Source organism: Peromyscus leucopus, chromosome 12 (genome assembly GCF_004664715.2).
Source record: "Peromyscus leucopus breed LL Stock chromosome 12, UCI_PerLeu_2.1, whole genome shotgun sequence".
NCBI lineage: Eukaryota > Metazoa > Chordata > Mammalia > Rodentia > Cricetidae > Peromyscus > Peromyscus leucopus.
Genome location: NC_051073.1, coordinates 44,994,028 through 45,017,526, shown reverse-complemented (window position 1 = coordinate 45,017,526; position 23,499 = coordinate 44,994,028).

The window sequence follows — 23,499 nt, the reverse complement described above, 5'->3', positions numbered from 1 at the left end:
CATTTTAAACAAGTTACTCTTTAAAAGCAGGTTCAACAATCCATCCTTTTATCCTATCATATCTATATCCTATATTTCTATATCATATCCCCATTTCTTCTTTTAGAAAGATATTGACTATGACCAATAATAATTCGTAACCAACAACCTAAACAAAGACAAATATCCATAATTTATTTTTTTTTGGGAATGTGGGCATAGTTCTCTAGGCTACTTCCGACTGATAAATGTGCTGTATTCTTATGGGGATCCTGAGAAAATTAAGAATTATGATCAAGTCCTGACTGGAATAGTCTGTCAGGCTGCATTGTCTGAGCCAGTTGCCTTGAAACTGTTGTGGATGTTGGATCATCTGGGCCATGATGTCATTTGAGACTTTTCAGGGGGTCATGGCTGGTCAAACCATATTAGTCTGGAAGCAATCCATAGGTTCTCATCTTCTGTGTAAACAAAAGCAGAACCTCTTTTCCAAAGCATTGTATGCTTAGACATAAATTTTGAAATCGAGATACCTTCAAAATATTCTTATTGATTTAACTGAGTAGCCTTTACAATCAAATATCTTTCTGCAGTTAAAAATATAAAAGACAACACAATCCAGATTTTCTGTGTAATATTCATTTTTACGTGGCTTATTGTTTTTACTACCTTTACTGTCTCTTTAAAGACTTTATTTTTTTAAATATTTCTTTATATAAATGTCCATATTCATTTTCTTCTCTCTTCCAAGCCTATATACGTTTTTACACACATTGTAAATGGTTCCATCTGAATCTGTCTTATTGTGAATCTATTGCATTAAACTGCAACATTACTAGAATGGGAACAGCAGCTTTGGCAACTGGCTCTGCCCACCTCAGCTTTTCATGATGACGGAACTGTTTACTGCCAGCTCTGGGGGAACCATGCTCTCCACCAACTCTGGGAGGCAGTGGATCTATGCTTGCATACAGCAGTGTGTAGCCCAAAAAAACCTTTTCTTTCTTTTTTTTTTTCCTATCAAAAGCCGAATCGTGTACTGTGTGGCTTGGAGAAGCCTCTCTGTACTGAGGCAGGAATCCCCCATTCTAGAGGTCAAGCCTGCACGCTGCAATGTGGCTAGTCTGAGAGACACAATTAGGAAGCTGTTTTTAGCTCCATTTTAGATTTTTTTTTTTTAAGCTTTCTCAGGTTTTAGATGGAAACTCTTGCTCCATGTCTGGGTGCCATTTGCAGTTGAAATTTTCATGTGTCCCACCTGGTCCACAGTAACACAGACCCAAGCAAATACACAGAGGCTTATATTAACTAAAACTGCTTGGCCATTAGCTCAGGCTGCCTACTGACTAGCTCTTACACTTAAACCCAGCCCATTTCTGTTCATCTGTATGTCACCACATGTTCCATGGCTTTACCTGTGTGCCATTACATGATGCTCCCTGGACAGCAGGGTGGCATCTCCAGACTCAACCTTCCTTATTCCCAGAATTCTTCTTGTCTTTTTATCTCACCTATACTTCCTGACTGGCTACTGGCCAATCAGTGTTTTATTAAATCAGTGTCCAAAAGCATTATCCCACAGCATTTGGTAATTTGCAGTCTCACAATCCCATATGGAAACTTTAAGTGAGTGCACTGAACAAATACACAATCTATTTTTTACACAGCACTTTTTTCAATATAGAGATATGAATGTGTTAATTATCACAATTATTTTCCTCATCTGGAGAATATTTTTGATAATAGTTCATTTGAAGCAATTGTAGCCCAAAGAAAAGAATAATCAAAAGCTAACAGATTATGTCAGCTATTCATTAATAGGTGAATCAGTGAAAGTGAATTTTATTGCTATAGTTGTGTTTTGCATTCACATAACTATTACATATTTATTATTCTTCCAGTTCTGTCATAGTGGTTACCACCATTTTTAGATGAGGATAATTGAAATCGCAATTAAACACAGATTTTTTTTAAATCTACTGTTTCTTTATTTTCTCTACCACCTCATGATGTCTGGCATAAATAGTGCTACCATTAGAATGACACTGACAATGTATAATTTTTCTATGAGCATATAACATATACTCATTTAAACTTAAGGTTTATTGAGTTAAGCTTCAGTTTTATTAATTTAGATTATATTTATACAGGCTTGGAGATGTCTTTCTCCAAGAGCACTTGCTAACTGTCAGTATTTAATAGCATTTATGATTGTAAAATATTTATTGGTGCACCATTACATCTCTGACATGACTGAAGGTCGGAGTTTACATTTGTGATGGAAAATACTTCTTTTCTGAATGAGTCACTATATATTGCTACAAGTTTAATGACTTTTGTCATTGAACTAAAGCTATCACAACATAGTGGGATTTCATGTCTCCTCTATGTAATCCACCTGACTGCATAATTACAAATTACTGAAAATTTATGATCTGTCCAAATGTGTCCACACACATTATTTAATGATTGGGAATCTCCAAGGAATGCCAGACTCCTTGCTGTGCTTATTCATGTGGACTTAACATGAGGGAGGGTATAAAATACTTCTAGTCCTTATTAGGAAATAGGCAACTTGTGTGAGAGCAATTCAAAATCTAGTTAGGAACTAATTTTATAACGTCATGTAGACTATGGTATTCATTCTGGGTGTACTGATAAAAAGCACTAATCAAAAGTCCTTTCTAACTTATTGACAGAAACATCAGGCTGACTTCCTCCCATTTTCATTTCAGACTTTGTTTTCATTAGAACAATAGCTTTCAGTCACTCACAAATGGTGTTTTGGCAACTATTTTCATTCTCCTGTCAGTTATCATTTGGGAGTGAGAAATGAGAAGTGTTCTACAGAATTGAAAGTATCAGCTTCAAAATATGCCACTCAGCATTAGACTCATTTGGAGTTGCTGTTTAGTAATTTGCTAAAGAGATAATGACACCTCCTCTATATCTCCAGAGGGACAGATAGCATGCTGTTGTGAAGTTGTGCCCAGTTAGCATAATTATATATGATCTAACATTAGTTCAGCTTATCAACACACTGAGTCACAGAGCATTGAATAGATAACATGATGTAGGCAAGATTATTGGTTGAGAAGACAGGTCTTAATTCATTTTAGAGTTTAGATATTGTTCTTATGACCTTAAGCATGTGACATGTAACATTCTCTTCTGGTTTGAATTCTATGTCTTTAAGTAGAAGACTAGTTTACCCTTAATTAATAAAATGGAAGCACTCTGACTTTCTCACATGAGATGATACCAGTCTTAAAAGTATGTGGTTGTCATGGATGGGCTTAGGCTTCATGATTCCATTTGATGAACAGTTTGATTAAAAAGAAATAACCACTTTAGCATTGGTAAGCCATTGTTTCTAGGATCTATTGGAAAATTATTCACTGGAAACAGTTCTTTATTTAGCTTTGTATTCCTATTGCATTTTTCTTAATTCTAGAAGCATACAGCTGGTATTACCTTTGTTCCACTTATTCTGTAAAGACGTTTCTCCTACTATAGTGATCACATTTGGAGACTTTTTAAGATATTAGAGTCAGTGAAATTCATGGGTACTTCTGCATCAGGCTGAAACACTGACAACTGTAGTGTTTTTCATATAACAAACCTCAAAAATACGAGTGAAGTCACCAACTAAAAATAATATGAAGCTGAACGTTTTTAAACAACTGTATCATTAGCAAATAAAGGTTGGTATGTTTTTGAAAAATTCTGTCAGCCTGCAAGAACATCATATACTTTAGGATTTCATCACTATCCCTGCACCCCAGGAAACAGAGTATAAAACAACTCTCATTTACCATGGCATCTGCACAGCCCTTCCTGTCCATCTGGATGTCAGATGGAAGAAAAGAGATCCCCATCCCTTTGAAATAACTGAGGTGGCCTGGGTAGCATTTCACAATGCAATTTACAAAGCCAGGTTCTAATATCCCCTTCTCTGCTTGAAGTCTTACTAAGTGGATGATGGAGGCCACATTTTCCTCCAAGTCACTTTATTGCCACATTTTCTAATTTATGATATTTGGAAAACTTCAGAAAAGATAAAATAGAATTAAATTTTTATGTAATGGTCTTCATTCAACAAAGTACATTGTGGAATCATCTTCCAAAAGCCCTCGAACTTTTCCCAATGGAAACTTTTTCTTTGTCTCTACTGAGTAAGACCACAGTTCCACATTGAATTTATTATTCTTGGCATGCCTGCCCAAGGCAATGGAGAGTGAACAAAATAGAAGAAATGAAGAATAATGGAGCAAGCCTATCCTCAAGAAAATCCTTTGGAAAACATAAGGGAAATTAATTTCTCAGACTTGAAAAATTGTAAATGCTCTATAAAATCAATCCACAAAATAGTAATTCCTTGGAAAGAAGTTTGTCAGAATTTCTGGATAGAAATTGTGATGTCATCTCTCATGCCCTTACCTGCTTGTTCATTACAGGACTGTCTTTCACGATTTTAGGCTTACCTATGGGCTGTGGAACTAGCCTGGTAAATACATTGTGGGAAAAACTGAATGGTGTCCCTTGCCAGCTACAGAGATTCTACAGAGAGAGCTGAAAGGCGATGTTCATTATGTTGATTGTTCAATATTCCTGCATATCCAAACATCCATGATGTATACAAGGCAGTGTGAAATTGTCAATGATCATGGGTAAAAAATAAATCTTTCCTATGTTTATCTCATGTATTGTGTGTGCATGGGGGGGGTTGTCAGTATGCTTGTGGGTGTCAGAAGATAACTTGAAGGGTTAGTTCTTTCCTTCTACCAGTTGAGTCCTGGGTATTGAACTGAAGTCATTAATTAGGCTTGGAAACAAGCTACCTTTACTTGCCAAGCCTGCTCATTAGCCCCAAATGTTACTGTTTTAAAGCACTGAGATAATAGAAGCATCTTCTATTAGTGTCACCTGGCATTCTTAATGTTACACATGCCTAACTCTGTTAGATACAGTTCTAATCCTTAGCAGGAACATCCCAATGCTTATGCAGCTCCCAACTGTTACCTACTCTAGTCATAAGATCATGATTATGTGTTAAGTAAAAAATAGTTTATTGGATTTTGGGGGAAGTATAAATTATTCTTGTGAAACCATTTATTGAAATGCATGATAGGCAATAGATACATTCATAGTTCCATGCATATGCAAAAAAAGAACAAAATCCAAGGTAAAAATTACATGATGAGATTAATTCAACTGCCCCTGTACGGCCGGGTTAGATCTATATGATGCAATGTTACATCAGGATTCATCATTTTTCTCCAGCATACTAGCATGCCAACAGCCATGTAAAAACTTCAGTGAAAAGAAAGATTTCATTACTATTCCTGTGGCCATTTGTTTTGTGAGTATGTCCAGTGGCCTTAAGCTAGAATAGTTGAACAGGACTAATCGCCATAGCCATGTGGTTCACCTAGCCAGGGTCTGCTCAAAAGGAAGGACCACTGATGATCATTTATAGGAGGGAAAAATCTCCCGTGGTGTGATCATTCACAAGGACATTTAAAAAAAAACTTCCTCTTGGGGCCCATTACCAGAGATTCTCTCAGAATCTCCTCCACATATCTTGTCATCAAACTTGTAACTTTCTCTCCAAGTCCCTATTCATCTAATAAATTTATCCTTACTCGCAAAACCCACACACCTATACTTTGTACAATATCTCTAGTTGCAAAAAAAAATCTGCCATAACATTCCTAAAGTAGATAAATCATTCTCCACTATGATAAAACAGAGCAAATGGGAAATTCATAAAGTGCTCATCTTTCCCATTTCAAAAAACTCACAATCAATTAATCATCACCAAATACTAGTAGCAATCAAACCAGGTCTATTACCACCTTGCTCTGCTGTCTACTAAAGTAACTATTACAGCCTTGTCACTTTTCAAGAGTGCTTCTACCTTATCCAAGTCACCCAGGGATTCTGTAACCCTACTGATATCAGCCAGTCTGTTTAAATATCATTTCCTAACTTCACCATTGGTCTACAGAGAAGAGACATTGGAGAGCTTTGGTTAATGTATTTATCTATATTGACGTACTCCTCAGTTTCTCTCCAAAGTGAGGCAAGAATAAGCTATGCCCTCCCAGAGGATTAAAGATGAAGACATGACTGAATCAGTTGCATGTAAGAAATTCATTTCATGGAGGGCAGTGATGGTACACACCTTTAATCCCAGCACTTGAAAGGCAGAAGCAGGCGGATCTCTGTGAGTTTGAGGCCAGCCTGGTCTACAGAGCAAGATCCAGGACAGGCACCAAATCTACACAGAGAAACTCTGTTTCGAAAAAAAAAAATACAAAAAGAAATTCATTTCACTCATCTTGTTTCTCTAATTTTAGAGTTTTGTTTCCTACACTATATTAAGAAGGTTCTGGCATCTTGACTTTATTCACCATATACTAATATCATATCCAAGTTTTAATCAACTCACCAAGAAAATAGTATCACTCCCACCTCCTGTCCAACCTAGAAATCTAAATTAGAATCTATAATTAGGGAATCTTTAGTCATATAAAGCATTATTAGCAGCAAGTCTACACCAAAATGACATCCTTGTTTCTTTGCCTAGAATGGCAGGCTCTGTTTTCTTGACTTTTTCCTTACACTATTCAGAGCCTTGCAATTATTTTGGTATAGAAGTTTTATTTCTCTTTATTTGGTAATTGGCTCCCAAGAGTAAACTGAAACCTTGCTCTCTTTATTGACCTTGATGCAAAAAAAAAAAAAAATGAAAGTAAATATATTGAAACAAGAATTTTCATCCTCCTGAAAGACAAATAATTAAATGAGACATATATTGAACCAATATACAGGAAAGAGCCAGATATATGTACTAGAAGTGAGTGTATAGTCCTTGTCAATGGAAGGAATATTGAAGTTGGGTATTCAAGGATTCCTACAATTCCGTTCACTCTGTGGCATTAGTTAAGTACCCAAATCTTTCTCATTTCCAAGCAATGTGTTAATTTTCACTCAAAATAATAATGTAGTCATGAATTTGACCTATGGTGTAAATTAGACTACCATGATTCCCTGATTTTGAAGAATTTTGGAACTGATTTTTTTAACTATTTATTCTTTGTGTCTTTCACATCATGCATCTTGATCCCATTTATTTCCCCATCCACCTCTGCCCTTGCAACACTCCCCTCCAAATAGAATAAAATTTAAGAGAAAAAAAAGAGGGAAAAAAGGAAAAATCTTGACATGGAAGCTGTAGTGTGACACAGTGAGTCACACAGTAAACCCTTTTGTCCACATATCTTTACTTGCAAGTGTTCATTGCAAAGTCATCGGTCTGGTTCAAGGCCTCTGGTTTCTGCTACACTATCAATGCTGGACCCTCACTAGGACTCCTCTTGAATACCCTGTTGTTGCCCTGTTTTGTGGAGATCCTGCAGCTTTGGGTCTGCAGGACTGGCCCCTTTTTGTGCTCCTGAAGATCATAGATAGGGTGGATTTGGGGTGGGTCAACATTCGTAACCCTAGTTCTGGGCCTAGGTAGTTGCTGGGTTGGCAGCTCTCCCACACCCTACCCTCATCCTCACCACCAGGGTGATCTCTCCAGCATTGCTCTGACTAATTCATCCCTTGCAGCAATGAGCAAGGGGCGGGGCCAGTTCTCCTGCTTTCATGCCCTCAGGGTCAGCAGCTGTCACACACCTGGACCATCAGGGCCATCTCTACTGTGTTGCTTAAGCAAGGTGCAGCTGGTGAGGGGCAAGAACTGCTCTCCTGTTCTTGTGACCCCAGCGCCAGCTCTCGCAACCACCCAGAGGCAGCTATGGGTGGAGTCAGGAGGGGGGCTCTCCCCCCACCCCGACCCACACACACCACCATATGACAAATGAAGGGCAGGGCCAGATCTCCCAAGCTCAAGTTCTCTGATCGATTACCCCATAACCCTGTCAATAGATCAGCTCTGCTCTGCTGCCCAAGCGAGGTGCAGGGCCCACTTTCCCAAATGCTGCAGCTGGTAAGGGGGAGGGTCAGCTCCCTTGCCCGCCACAGGTAGCAGGGAAAGTTGGGGAGGGCCTCTCTCCCTCGCCCTCACAACCACATGGTAGATGAGGGCAGTGTGGCCAGCTATATTATTCTTACCTCTCAGGGCCAGCTCACCTGAGCCACCAATACATGGTCAGCTCTGCTGTGTTGCCCAGGCAAGGAGCAGGACCCCTCTTTCCTGAGGGCTGCAGCTGATACGGGGGAGGATCAGTTCCCTCATCTATCACATGTGGCGAAGAGAGAGTGGTAAGAGGAGACATCTCTTCCCCACCTATCCTACTGCATGACAGACAAGTAGTGGGGACAGCTCTCCCATCCTCGCAACTTCGAGGCTGGCTCACCCACACCTCCACCGACAGGGTGCAGCCTAGGCTAGGTGCAGGGTCTGCTTGCCCAAGTGTTGCAGCTGGTGAGGGGCAGGGGCAGCTCTCCCAGCTCTTCCACCTGCCTCAGGCATAGAGGGTGGGGGAGAGGGCATCTCTTCCCCACCCAAGCCACCCTACCGCAGATGAGGGGTGGGGCCAGATCTCTCATGCTTATGTTCTTGGTGCTGGCAGCGTTTATGAGGCCGAGACAAGGTGCAGAGCCCATTGTCCCAAGTGTTGGAGCTGGTAAAGGGGAGGGTCATCTCCCTCACCAGCTGGAAGTGGTAAGGGAAAGGGGGTCTTTCCCTCGCTCCCACCACCATGCTGCAGACAAGGGAGGCGGGACCAACCATGGTTCACTCAAGCCTAGGACTAGCTCACCTGCACCTCTGTCTACAGGGTCAACTCTACTGTGCTGCCCAGGCGAGGTGAAGGGCCTGTTCTAATTGCTGCCGCTCATAAGGGGTTGGGTCAGATCTACCTGCTGAGGGGGGTGAAGGGTGAAGGAAAGAGGGTATCTTTCCTTCACTCATGCAACCACACGGCATATAAAAGGGGCATAACCAGCTCTCCCATTCTCATGTCCCTCAGGGCCAGCTTGCCCATGCCACTGCCAACAGAATCAGCTCTACTGTGCTGCCCCGGTGAAGTATAGGAGCCTCTCTCCTGAGTGCTTCAGCGAGCGAGGGGCAGGACCAGTTCTCCCTAGTGTTGCAGCCAGTGAGAGGCGGGGCCAACTCCATGCAGCCCTATCTTCTCCGCTTTGATGGTATCAGGCTCCATGGACATCAACGGAGACCATGGCTGCATCAGAGCCATGAAGCCAGACGTGGCCCCAGCAGCAGCCCAGGCCCACCATGGCCCTGGGTGTCAATCAAGCCACCCACCTCACCCTTCTCCTCACCTCTTCAGTTATGCCCATGTCCACAAGACATGAGCCATTCTGTCTTTCTCTCTCCCATACTACATCATACCATTGCTAACCATAGTAGTGCCCATCTGTCTGGTGCCACAAGATGCCAGGTGAGCCTATTTTTCTCTCCTCAGAGCCCTAGGCAGACTGCCTCCGGCCTCAATGTGGGTCTCCTTGTTCCTCTCAGTCTGTCATGGTGCTGGGCAGGACCATGATGCTTCCTCATCACAAAGAGATCATAATAGTGCCCAACTGCCAGGCGCCATATTGTTGGGATCCTCTCCCAGGCCAGGGCTAGAGAGCCCAGGCTGTGTTTGATCGAGTCCCACCTGCCCCAGCCCTATGGTGTGGGGCAGAGGAGTTGCTGGAGTCCTCTGCTGGGCCTGAACTGATTTTTTTGTCGTTCATTGAAAATAGATTTTTTTCATATAATGTATTCTGATTATGGTTTCTCCCATACTCCTCAAAGTTCCTTCCTTTCCCCTCCTATTGTTGGACCCCAAAATCTGGGGGTCTCGAGTGGGTGCCCCAAGAACCCAGACTCTAGTCCAGTTGATGCAATAGCAAGAGGTTTTTATTTAAGCATCTGTACAGATGGGCAAACTCTTGTCCTGAGAGCAAGAGTCACATCTTACTGCAGCCCCATAAGGGCTTATAAAGGAAAAACCCGCAAACCCCACAAGATTACAATTCCCATACAATTTCATGGCCTGACCACAGAGTGGGTACAGTCACATCTGCATGTACATTCTTCCTGAAACCTCAAGGAGGGTATCAGGGCGGGAGTGGAGTTTACACAAAGGTCACAGTGGTCCTTCCTGGAACATCTGCAACTATCCCAGTTACAGTTGAGCACATCTCTTAACAGAAATCTTTTTACATTGTTACACTGTCACAGGTTGAATAATGGCTGAGTCAGGTGGCCCTTGGAACTAGTTTTTTTAGTTTCTCATTTCCTGGTGCTTGAAGTTTCTCTTTCCTGAGGCTTGGGGGTGTAAGCCTGAAGGGCTAGGGTCTTTCACTATCTGTAATTTACCTTTACAGGTAAATTTACCTTACTGGGGCCCATATCTGGTGGGCCTGGGCTTGCTGTATTTTTATTGTATCCCTAATCTTTCCAAAACTTTTATCATGAATGGCTGTTGGATTTTATCAAAAGCCCTTTCTGAATCTAATGAAATAATCATGTGGATTTTGTTGTTGTTGTTTCTTATTGTTGTTGTTGTTTTTGACTTTTAGTCTGTTTATATGATTTGTGTATTGTTGTTGATTATTTTTTTCTACTCTTGGTCTTTACCCTTTTGGGGTCCTGCTCCCCAAATAAATTACACACAGAGACTTATTCTTAATTATAAACACCTGGCCTTCACTTGGCATGTTTCTAGCCAGCTTTTTTAAAACTTAAATTATCCCATTTATCTTTTGCCTCTAGGCTTTTACTCTTTCTTACTTCTGTATATCTTACTTTCATTCTTACTCCATGGGTGGCTGGGTGGCTGGGTGGCTGGCCCCTAGCATCCACCTCGCCTTGTTTTCTTGCTCCATCTTCTTCTTTTCACAGATTTCTCCTATTTATTTTCTCTGCCTGCCAGCCCCACCTGTTCTTTCTCCTGCCTCAATATTGGCCATTTAGCTCTTTATTAGACCATTGGGTGTTTTAGACAGGCAAAGAATCACAGCTTCACAGAGTTAAACAAATGTAACATAAAGGAATGCAATAAATCTTTGCATCATTAAACAAATGTTCTAGAGTGTAAACAAATGTAATACACCTTAAAATAATATTCTGCATTAGCATATGTTGAACCACCCAGAGTTCTATGGGTTGAAGCTTACATGATCATGGTGGATGATCTTTTTATTGTGTACTTTGATTTCATTAGCAAGTATTTTATTGAGATATTTTGTATGTATGTTCATAAGGAAACGTGGTCTGTAATTCTCTTTCTTTGTTGAGTCTTTATGTGGTTTAGGTATCAGAATACCTGTAACCTCATAAAATGAATTGGGCAATGTTCCTTCTGTTTCTGTTCTGTGGAATAATTTGAAAGTGTTGGCATTGACACTTCTTTGAAAGTCTGGTAGAATTCTGTACTAAAGTTATGTAGGCCTGGGCTCTTTTTCTTTGGGAGACTTATAATGACCACTTCTATTCAACTGAAGATTTTAGATCTGTTGCAATTGCTTATCTGATCTTGATTTAATTCTGCTAATGGTAGGTTAAAAAGGAAGATCTGTGTGATCTGCTGAAGATGGGGGCAGGGAGAGAGGGATGACACAGTAGGTGGCTGGCTATAAAGGTGGGAATGAGACTGGGGGATTGGATTTGGAGGAGAGAAAGGGTAGATGATGATCTTCGATCATCATAACTGCTTCACTGTTCAGCTAAGTGGCCTCGCAGGTTCCCAGAGAAGAAGTAAAGGTTTGTTCATGCACTTAATTCTAATTTTTATTTGCACATTTAATCTTTTTAAATTTATTTTTAAAAAATTTCCTACATGAGTATTATGTTCACCTCATTTCCATCCCTGTTTCTCCACCTTCAACTCTTTCCATGCCCCCTCCACTCTTTCAAATTATTGACTTATTTGTTGTGTATACATATATGTGTATATATATACATATATTTGCATATATGTGCCTCTATATATGTGCTGAATCCATTTAGTTTTGCTCATATGTATATATGTTTACCACTGAGTACCTGAGGTTTGATAATCTCTAAGGGAGCATGTCCCTAGAGAATACTGATTCTCTTTCTTTCAGCAACCATTAATTGCCTGTAGCTCTTCATCTAGTAGTGGGGCATTGTGAGATTTTCCATGTAATTGTTGACATGTCAACCAATGTTGTCATTGGCAGATCTTGTTCAGTTGACCATATTGTTGAGATTTCATGAGTTTAGCTTCTCTATCATATATAGATATATCACAGCAGCTGTCCTGGTCCTCTCAGTCCTACAATATTTCCACCTTTTCTTCCACAATATGCCCTGAACCTCAAGAATAGGGGTTGCATTACAAATGTATTGATTGAAATTAAATACTTCAAGGTCAGTACTTTTCTGAATTTAACTCACTGTGACTTCCTGTACTTCGAGAATTTTATGAAGAGTGAGAACTACACTCAGTTATCTGTGAGTATAAGGACAAGTATTTACAAAGCAGTTAAAAATTATACTGGTCTAGGAAAGTGGCAGTAATAGGTTCTCTTTTGGATTCCATGGTCTAACCAGCCATAGGCAGCTGGTTAGATTTGTAGTACCAGGCATGAATCCCCTTATTTAGAGCAGGCCTTCGGTCCAATTAGACTGCTGCTGGTTACCCCCAAGATACAAGTGCCACTATTGCACCCTTAGAGGTGTCTTGTGGGTTGGTCATTATTGTGGTTGATAGGCTCTATAAATGAGTAGGATTATTGACTGTACTTCTTTCTTGGCAGCTTGCATAGAGCCTTTGGAACTAGGAGACTCTAATCCTTAGGGAGGAAGCTCCCAGGTTGATTCCAGCTTGATATCTCCTATGTTTGAAGTATGTGGTGTCTTCAGCGTCAGGATCTTACCTGACTTTTTTTTTTATTTTAAAGAAAAAGCAAGGTAGCAAGGAAGTGAAGGCTGCAACATAGTGAGCTTAAGATACACTTTATCCTAGAAGCAACTTAAATGTATGCAGGGAAAAGTCTCACAGCATGAGACCATCCAGAGTCAATGACTTGGGGAGTCTTACCCACAATGATAGGAGTGTAAGAGAACTTCCATGGGGGCAGACAGCCAGAGGAGACTCGGATGCTTATGTAATATTGATCAGCAGCCCAACAGTTGCTGAGTCTGTGTCCTGAAAAATGCAATGTCTCTACTACTAAAAGGGTTCATCTCATTTATGATTAGCAGATTCTGAGAAGAGTTGAATGGAGTATAGAAAAAATATGTCAATTTTAAATGGCTAAGAGGTGTTTCTTTGAGCTATGTTTAAGAACGCTGGAGGTATATAATTTGAATTTGGTCACTCTTGGTCTAATGGAACATCCTCAGCCTGATTTCCCCAACAGGATATAAGGATGTTACAGAAGCCATCTTTAACTTTCATATAACACTTGAAAAATGACAAAGCTTCTGAATTTTAACATTTCCCACTCTGCTTACATCACAAACATCATCTTAAGACATAGATATTTTTGAGAAATTCAAAGATGTTTTGAGGCTTTGGAGCTCTATAGACCCCCTAAGGGGCATCAATTCCACTCAGAATCTTCTTACACTTGAACCACCATTAATGGACTGTTAGAACCATCATTGACTCAGAAAAGCTTTCTTTTCAAAAGAATTTCATTCCTGGATTACCCCAAGAGATATTTTAAATAACTTTTACCACTGGTTGTCATGGGGACATAGTCTATCTTCCAATAATAACTAGGCCCTCTACACAAAATCAACCAAAGATGTATTTTTCTTTGGGACTTTATTACCAACAGTCAGTTGGCAAAGTAATTATTGTATGATTCAAATTTCACTTTGAAGGTAGACAATAGAATTCTACTATATAATGGATGTTTACGTTACCCCTAAAATTCATTTTTGAAGCCAAACTTGAAAGATGATAGCATTAGTAAACGTAGCTTTGAAGACATTGTTAGGTCATGAAGGCATTCCTTGGTAGTTATGGTTTAATACCTTATCAAAGCAATTCAAGGTCTGCCTGGTGCCTCGCTCCTGTAATCTTAGCACTAAGGAGGCAAAGACAAGAGGAACGGAGCAAGGTCAAAATCAAAAATGGTCCAAAGAATCTCATTTGCCTCTTCCACCAAAGCTCTTTGTAAAAATCAAAAGAGTGTAATGTACATAATTTGCTGGGACCTTGACTCTGAATTTTTCAAGCTGCAGAACTATGGGAAACATATTTCTGTTGTTCGTTATCTGGTTTAAACCATTTTGTTACATTAGCACAAATGAGCTAAGGTGAATTCCTTCTTATTACTTCAATCAGAAGAGATTTAGTAGGAGAACGCTGGTGAATGAAACACTGTAGAGGAGAGAACTCTACCCCAGATTCTTAGGATAAACTCTGACTAGCCAGAATCTCTCTACTTTTCTTCTAAGTACACTGCTGGAGGGTGTTGAAGGTTGAATGTTATTTCTGCTTTTCAATGTAAGACTTCAGCTTTGTTTCTGACTTGTTAACCCAGGTCAGAAAAAAAAATCTCCCTCTCCTCTTCCTCCTCCTCGTCTTCCTCTTCCTTCTTCTTTCTCCTCCTCCTTTTCCTCCTCCTCTTCATCCTCCTCCTTTCGAGAAAACAAGGAACAAGGGATCTTTTTTTTTTATCTGCTCTACATTTTTTCAGTTTATTTATTTATTTATTTTACATCCTGGCCACAGTTTACTCTCTTTCCTTTCCTCCCAACTTCCCCCATCTCCCCCCAAATCCTCTTCTCCATTTATGTTCAGGAAAGGGCAGGTCTCCCATGGATATCAACAAAACATGGCCACTTTCTGACTCAGAGGTATTTGTTTGACTGGGTGAAAGATAACTCACCCAGTATTTTGCCACAATGCAATGACTGGTACATGGGAAAAGCATATGGCCAGATACACTAAAACTTTAATAATTTAACTTTTAAATGATTTTGCTATATTGTATGTTTAAATACACACACACACACACACAGAGAGAGAGAGAGAGAGAGAGAGAGAGAGAGAATCACTCTTCAGATTTCTTTCTCTTTGACACTAAATCCTATAGAATCTACTTTCTTTTGAATCTATTTCACATTTATTTAAATTTTTTGAGAACTTCATCTAAGTTGAGTAGTAGGGTTCCAAACTCCAATGAAAGAGTCAAAGACAACCCCTGCTCCCACTGTTAGGAGTCCCACAAGAGGACCAAGCTACACAACTGTAACACACATATAGAGGGCCTGGGTCAGGTCCATGCAGGCCCCCAGGTTGTCAGTTCAGTCTCTGTGAGGCCCGATGAGCCCAGGTTAGTTGATTTTGTGGGTTTCCTTGGAGTGTCCTTGACCCCTATGATCCTACAATCCTTTCTCCCCATCTTCTGCAAGATTCCCCAAATCTGGCCTATTGTTTGAGTGTGGGTCTGCACCTGTTTCTGTCAGTTGCTGGTTTAAGTCTCTCTGATGACAATTGAGCTAGGCACCAAAATACAATAAAGGAGTTGTAATTCTCCCATTGTTACTAAATGCTGTGGGATAATGCTTTTGTACACTGGTTTAATAAATCGCTGATTGGCCAATAGCCAGGCAGAAAGTATAGGTGGGATAAGTAGACAAGGAGAATTCTGGGAATAGGAAGGCTGAATGAGGAGATGACACCCTGCCATCCAGGGAGCATCATGTAATGGCACACAGGTAAAGCCATGGAACATGTGGTGACATACAGATTAACAGAAATGGGCTGGGTTTAAGTGTAAGAGCTAGTCAGTAGTTAGCCTGAGCTAATGGCTCCCAGAGCTGGTGGTGAATTATCTCCACCATGTTGAAAAGCTGAGATGGACAGAGTCAGCAGCCAAGGCTGCTGCTTCAGTACTAGCCACTGCAGTTTAAAACAATAGATTCACAATAAGGCAGATTCAGATGGAATAAGACTTTAAGTGGTTTACAGTGTATAAAAGAATGTATATAGGCTTGGAAGAGAAGAAAATGAGTATATTACTAAACACAAGTTTCTTTGGTGTGATCTGTGAACCACAAACATTTTACAGTTTGATCCTAAGAATACAGTCCAAAAACTTAGGTGAGTTTGTTTAGCTGACAAATTTGTGTTTCTGGTATTACAGAGGTAAGGGTCACGTCCTGTGCCATGATGAATCTGCTCCACATTTGTCACCACTATAAGAGTCCCTCGCTAGCAGCTCCCTGACTCCTTTCTTTCATATTTTTAATGCAACAGTTTAATGCTGTATCTCTTCTTACAGAATTTTGTACACCAGAACCAATAAACCTTTTAATTAGGTGACAAAAATATGTTCATGCTTTCCAAAGTTCAACTTAGAAATATGCTGGTACATCTCTGGCTACAGATGCATCTGCTCAGTCTCCTGGGAGTAAGTTAATGGTAATTTAGAACATCCATCATAATGCATTTTACACTGATGTACTAATATGCAAAAAGAATAATAAACCACATCCAATTTCCTAAGCATTAATTATGAGGCATTACTAAGCAAGTCATCATGATAAATCTCTTCATTTGGAGGCCATCTAGCTAAGCATCCAATTTTTGAGAAATATGTTAGTGTCAAGCAGGACTCCATAATTAATTATAAGACTTCTAGTGTCAAAGAAATTAGCTTACTTAGTTTGGTTCCAGAGGGCAGAGTAAAGGTCAATGAGTTGAATTATAAGGAGTGCATTTTAAAAATTGTTATTTAAAAATTATTTCTAAGAAATAGAACTGTTAAAAATTGAGTGGACTTGGCCCCAGATGAGAAATTTCAAGCTATGATTTTATAATTATTTTGGATGATATAAGGGCATTTAAATATCACATGAGCCAGGAACCAAGTGCCCTCTGAGATCTTGTTCTACTCAGATTCTATAATTCTATACCAATAGAGCCTGAGGGGTTTCTAATAATTTGATTCCACTTAGTGTTAAATTTTAAATTAATTTACAAAAATGTCTCCTAAGTATAAATTTATTCCCTGGTACCTGTCCTTGTTCTTTTTTATATTATCCTATTCATCTATGAGAAATCCCAAGCCATTGCAAATGCCTTGTGTGCCTTATCCAGAGAACCAAGCACACTGTTGGGTTTTGATATCACTATGAAGTCAGTACTTTAAATACTCTGAGAAATTCCCTACATCTATTTCCTTTTCCTTTCTGACATTCAGATATACTGTATTTTCACTACATAGACCCTGAGAAGGTAGGGAGTACAAGAAAACCTTTAGAAAAAAATACTTGGAAGGTGGTGCATCAAGTAAAAGGGAAACAGAGTGTTCTTCAGAATAAAAACTGTCTTAGAAAAAAGTAGGAGAAAGTGAGGGTTTACCTTGTGTTATTATTTATAGCAATCAACTCTGATCTATTATTCTCTAAAGTACAGCATCAATATCTCCCCTTTACTGTTGGCCCCAGCAGGAAAAAATGGCTAGAATTCAATGATCCTCAAGAGGTGGATGAGCAGACTGATGTATAGAATGATCTTTTTGGTGACTCTGTCCTTTTCTCCTACCTCTGTCCACTTTAGCTTGCTTTCTTTCTTTTAGCAGGGATTCTTTCTACCTGAGAAACATATGCAGGCTGCTGATCTAGACTTGGTTCCCACAGCCTGTGTTCACTCTTTCCTTTGGAAGTGAGGGCAGTCAAGAATGTCTTAGACTGAAGAGACTCACAGAGAAGAATCACAACATGCAGAGGCCAGAACAGCTGAGACCACATAGGTCTCAGTGTACATCAGCATCCTGGCACTAGAGGTAATATATATAACACCCAACACCAAGAGATAGGCTGAAGAGGAGCCAAAGTTCAAATTTCCCACTAGCCTATTAAATGTCAAAAGCCAGAAATTAATATGTCTTAGGAAATAAAGAAGTACCTCTTTTATAACCATGTTACACACAGATTCATGTCAATAAAGAGCCTAGAAAATAAAATCAAGAGATACTGAAAACTATAAAGGTTGGATTAATTCAGCTTCTTGTGTCTCCACTGGGCAGTGGTACTATTTCGCTTTTTAACTTACTGACTGCAGTTTCTCAGTGTCACAACCTCCACTTGTGAATTCTGTTTTAATTCATGATGGCACAATCTAAATCATTTTGTGAGACAGTTCATAAGAATTTGGTTTATGCCATGTGCCCTCCTTCTCTTCACCTATCATTGAAAGTAAAATAAGATCAAAATAAATATGCTCTTCATTTAAAAACACCCAGTCATTTTAGCATGTGGGAGACTTTAATCTTCCTTACAGAACGAAAGTCAAGTTTCTGCTTAAAAAGGTAGCATAACAATGACTTCTTAATCCTCCAGAGAACACACGTTTAAATGTTCTTTATGTTGTACTTTTTTCTATGTTTGATCTACATAGTCCCTATTATAGCATGTGACCATTATATTCTTTTCTTTTTCCTTTTCTCTTGGGAGAAATAATAGCTTCTGTTATGACATCACAAACACAGTTTTGTCTTCTATCCTTGTGATAGGTCAAGAGTGTATACATCCCTTAATCTTGAATTCTTCTCTCACTTCTCAACCTTTTATGATGTGCATCATGTGAAGAAGCCCATTGTAATTTATTTTCAGCTCAGGTACACATCTATTTAAGAAAGTTTAAGTGGCTGAGATCTGGCTGGAGACTAAAACTGAAGAACAGCTATTAATCTCATGTGGCACTCCTGAACTTAAACTGATAGATTTTAAATGATCAGTCTCATCAAGGTTTTTTTTGTGTGTGACGTTTTCCATAAGCCTAAGAATTACTTTAGGAACTTCACGGCAGTGCTTTGAAGAACCCCTATTGGACATGAGGATTTTTGAGGACCGATGAGCACCCACTTGCTCTACTTATGTTGTGATCTTCTGACTCTAAGTTCTCTCATTTACCTAAACAAAAAATAAATAAATAAAAGTCAACACCCTAACACAGACATACAGGTGGGCAAAACACCAATATACACAAAATACAAATAAATAAATTATTAAAAAATTAAAAAGTCAAAAGTTCATATCCGGGAATGAAGGCCCAGCATCTCTGTCAGTTCTTGTAGTAATAATAAAATACCTTGGAACAGGTAACTTAAAAATAGTACAAGTGTATTTACTCACAGGTTGGGAGGACAAGAAATCAAAAAGGTACCAGCAGATAGGGTGTTTGGTCGAATCCTGTTCTTCACATTTAGAATCTGTTATGCCTCTTCACATGATGGGAGGGCAAGGGGACTTTTTGAAGTCATATTAGTCCTATTTGTGAAGATGGAGTCTTCGTTCATTGCTGTTTCATCAGAGATCAAACAGCAACATATGAATTTTACATCTAAGCGCTCAGAGTAGAGCACCCTTGCTCCAACAATTCTCTTCAGTTTCACCTCATGCAACGTCTACTACAGAAACTTGATTTGCCTCACTAGGCTCATTAGTAAATGTCCATTCCAAGTTGTGTTACACATTCATAATTAGTGTACAGCCTACTAAATGAAGTAGTTTACTGCTATGTTAGGTCATGTAGTCAAATGTATTGGATTTTGTCTACTATCATTTGAGTAATATCAGATTTTGGGGGGATAGGAGTCATATAAAAACTGATTTTGGTGATTTTCAAATTGTACGAAGAAATGATAAAATATCTGAGGCCAACATCCATCTGCTTATTGTGACTATTAACAGCTCTGTTCATACAGGTGTCTATCAGCCTTCTGCTTAATGCTTGATGGGTGGGACATTGCAAGTGGCTTTGCCGAACATGCTGTAGCTGTGGGTTTCTCAGCTACCTCTAGGAAAGAGGGCTGAGAATGGAGGTTACTGTGAGAAGAAAGTGAGCACTCCTTCCTCAGTCTACCAAGCCACCTACATTGTTAGTCTTAGTAGAGTCACCTGAGGCCTATGAGTCAGATTGACTCTACATTAAAATGCCACTAATAATATCAAATAACTAGGTCCACTTAATATCAGTTCCCTTAGCAAAGAAAATGCCTCCAAGGGAACATCATTTCAAAGAGTGAATCTATTCCACACAGATTCAAGACAACTGTACTCACTGAAGACTTAATCTACATGTACAAGAGCCAAAAATCTAGCCTTCTGTTAAAGAACAGCACTGCCCATCTGGGACAAGCATTTGATCAGAATTTTTGTAGAATTAGAAAATGAAGCGGGGGGGAAACTTATGTGCTTTGGGGGTTTCATTTTTCAGCTGAATGAAGATCAGAAAAGATGAAAATCCTTGATAGTACCTAGACAGATTTTAGCCAGTTTATACTGTCACCAAATGGGATGATTTTATTTAATTGTTGTGTATAAAGTTGTCACAGAGTTACTTTATGTTTAAATGATGACTTTAAAGATCTTTGTCTTAAAAATTGACTAGAGAAATATAAAAGTTGCTATTTAAAAAATGATTAGGGAGCTGGGAGTAGAGCTGAATGGTAATGCTGTTTGCCCAGCTTGTGAGTCCCTGTGCTTAATTCCCAGGATCTATAAGTGAGGCTAGAGAAAGAGAGAAACGGAGACAGAGAAACAGAGAGGGGAGGAGACAGAGAGAAAAAGAGGAGGGGAGGAAGGATGGAAGGGAAGAAGGGAGAAAAAAAAACAAATTATGAGTACTGTGTCTCATAGTTTTTTATCTGTATCTATTTTTATTGAAAACAGATCCTTCTCTCATACAACACATCCAGACCAATCTCCCCTCACTCCACTCGTCCCAGTGGTCCCCTCCTCTAGGTCCAAGTCACCCACCTTTCCCTTCAGAAAAGAACAGGCCTCCAGCAGACAACAATCAAACATGACAAAACAAGATACTACAAGACAAGGCAAAGGCCCTCGTATTGAGGGGGTACTTAGCAGCCCAATAGGAGGGAAAGAGTTCTAAGAGCAGACCCCATGCTTGCTGCTTTGGTATCTGTGAGTCCTGCTAGGTTGATCCAGTGGGCCAAGTTCTTCCGGTGTCCTCCACGCCTCACATTTTAATTAATTTTTTTATTTATGAGGGTATCTGATGGAGTGGACAGAATGATGATCACAGTATTGATGATTGACATGCTTAGGTGTATTGTTTTTATTTTGAAATTTTAAAAACAATTAATTGGATTTTATTTTACCCCCTCTGCAAAGCTTTTTTTTTTATTCATTTACCTATCAACCACAGATCCCCTTCTCATCCCTCATCCTGATCCCCCCACATTCCTCCCTCACCCCTCATCCCCTCCTCCAACAGGGTAAGTTCTCCCATGGGGGGCAGCTAAGCCTGGTTCATTCAGTTGAGGCAGGTCTAAACCCCTCTCCACTGCATCAAGGGTGAGCAAGGTCTCCGACTATATGGTAAATGGATCCAGAAAGCCAGCTCATGTACCAGGGATAGATCCTGATCACATTGCCAGGGGCCCCTCAAACAGACCCAGCTACACAACTGTCTCCCATACGCAGATGGTCTAGTCCAGTCCCATGCAGATTCCAAAACTGAATTTTAAATATTATTGTGTAATATTTTTGAGATTTCCCGTGTACTACAGGATGATTTAGGTAGCAAGATGCTTATTATAATCGATCAGATTAATATACCCACTTTCTCACATAGTTGCTTCTTTGTGAAAAATGCAGACTAAATTTCCTTACCTAATAAAAGTCCATAATATAGCATGCCTTCATTAACTGTAGTCTTTGTGTTGTATGTTACATCTATGGAATTGTTTATTATATGTATGTTACCGAAGTATTCTTTGACCTATATTTTTAAAAATGCAATTTTTTTTATATTTTACTGCAAACACTGACTATGTCTAATCAAACATCTGAGGACTTAAGATTGTATTATCAATGGCTTGAACCTTCATGAAGTAAATGCTAGATCTTATCCATAAAAAAATGGTTAGTAAAATTACACAGGGCAGATGACAGGACTGGGTCATAATTCAGAAAAACTAACAGCTAAATCTTTTGTGCAGTTTTGAAAAAGATAATGTGTGCTGAAGGTTGTATTTTCAGGTAGGAGAGCCGAGGAGTGTTAGAATAACTCCTTTGTATACACAAGTCCCTGGATTAACACACACACACACACACACACACACACACACACACACACACACCACACAGCTGCAAAGACCAAATTAAATATGTATTAACAGTATTTATAAAAGTGGGTTACAAATACATGCTTTTATTTTTACTATATTGTTTTATTTTTTATTTTATTAAAGTTTAATTTTAGTATACATTATGATCAATAAATTACTTTCAAAAGACCTGATCTTCACATGTAAAATATTCTTGCAAAAATATTATAATATATAGTATCTGCAATTCTAAAAATTGTATGTTATAAATGTGTCACACACATGCCATTCTACATATATGCATGTATGTATATGGAAAGATTAAAATGCAAGCTATAAGTTTAGAGCTAAAACTTCCAAATGGTGTATATTGCTTTCTCAAATGGAAAGGAAGAGGAAACACCTGTAGCTAGAGTTTTCCTGCCTTGCCCACAGTCAGGACAAATCTTTGTCACCCACCAGTCCCACAGCCGCTCAGACCCAAGCAAGTAAACACAGAGGCTTATATTGCTTACAAACTGTATGGCCATGGCAGGCTTCTTGCTAACTATTCTTATAGCTTAATTAATCCATTTCTATAAATCTATACCTTGCCACGTGGCTGGTGGCTTACCGGCGTCTTCACATGCTGCTTGTCATGGCGGCAGCTGGCAGTGTCTCTCTACCTCAGCCTTCTGCTTCCCAGAATTCTCCTCTCTCCTTGTCCCACCTACTTCCTGCCTGGCCACTGGCCAATCAGTGTTTTATTTATTGACCAATCAGAGAAATTTGACATACAGACCATCCCACAGCAAACACCCACTAATATAGACTAAATATGTGCCATGACAATACATATAGATATTTCAAGCAATTTGTATTGAAAACGTTGACTTTCATAGAGCTTTCAGTAAAGGTTAGAGGAAATGCTACATTTTCATTTAGAATGAGTTGAGTGAATGGACACCTAGTGTATGCCTATTTCTAATACCTCATTGTACTCAGTAAAACTCCTACTGAGAATGTAAATCTCTACATCAATGGGTCTCAACCTTCTTAATACTGTGATCCTTTAATATAGTTCATGTTGTGGTGATCTCCAAACACAAAATTATTTCATTGCTACTTCATAACTGTAATTGTACTACTGTTATGAATCATAATGTAAATATTTGTGTTTTTCAATGGTCTTAGGCAACCCCTATGAAAGGGTAGTTTGACCCCTCAAAGGGCTTGCGACCCACAGATTGAGAACCACTGCTCTACATTACTAGTTCCACGTTCCTACTACTTGGAATTGCCTTCCTTTGCAATCTGCATACTGTACATGATCTTCGTGATGTTTAGGAACACTAGCTGAATGTTTCTTCTTTAGGGCTGCACCAAAGTTGGTGGTAGGGGTCAGCCAGACTGTTTCAGCTGTCAAGGAGTCTGTTTAATTCACTAATTATTATTGTAGTTATGGACGGTCCACTGTCTAAATGCCAATATTGGTGTTAGCTTCTGAAGATG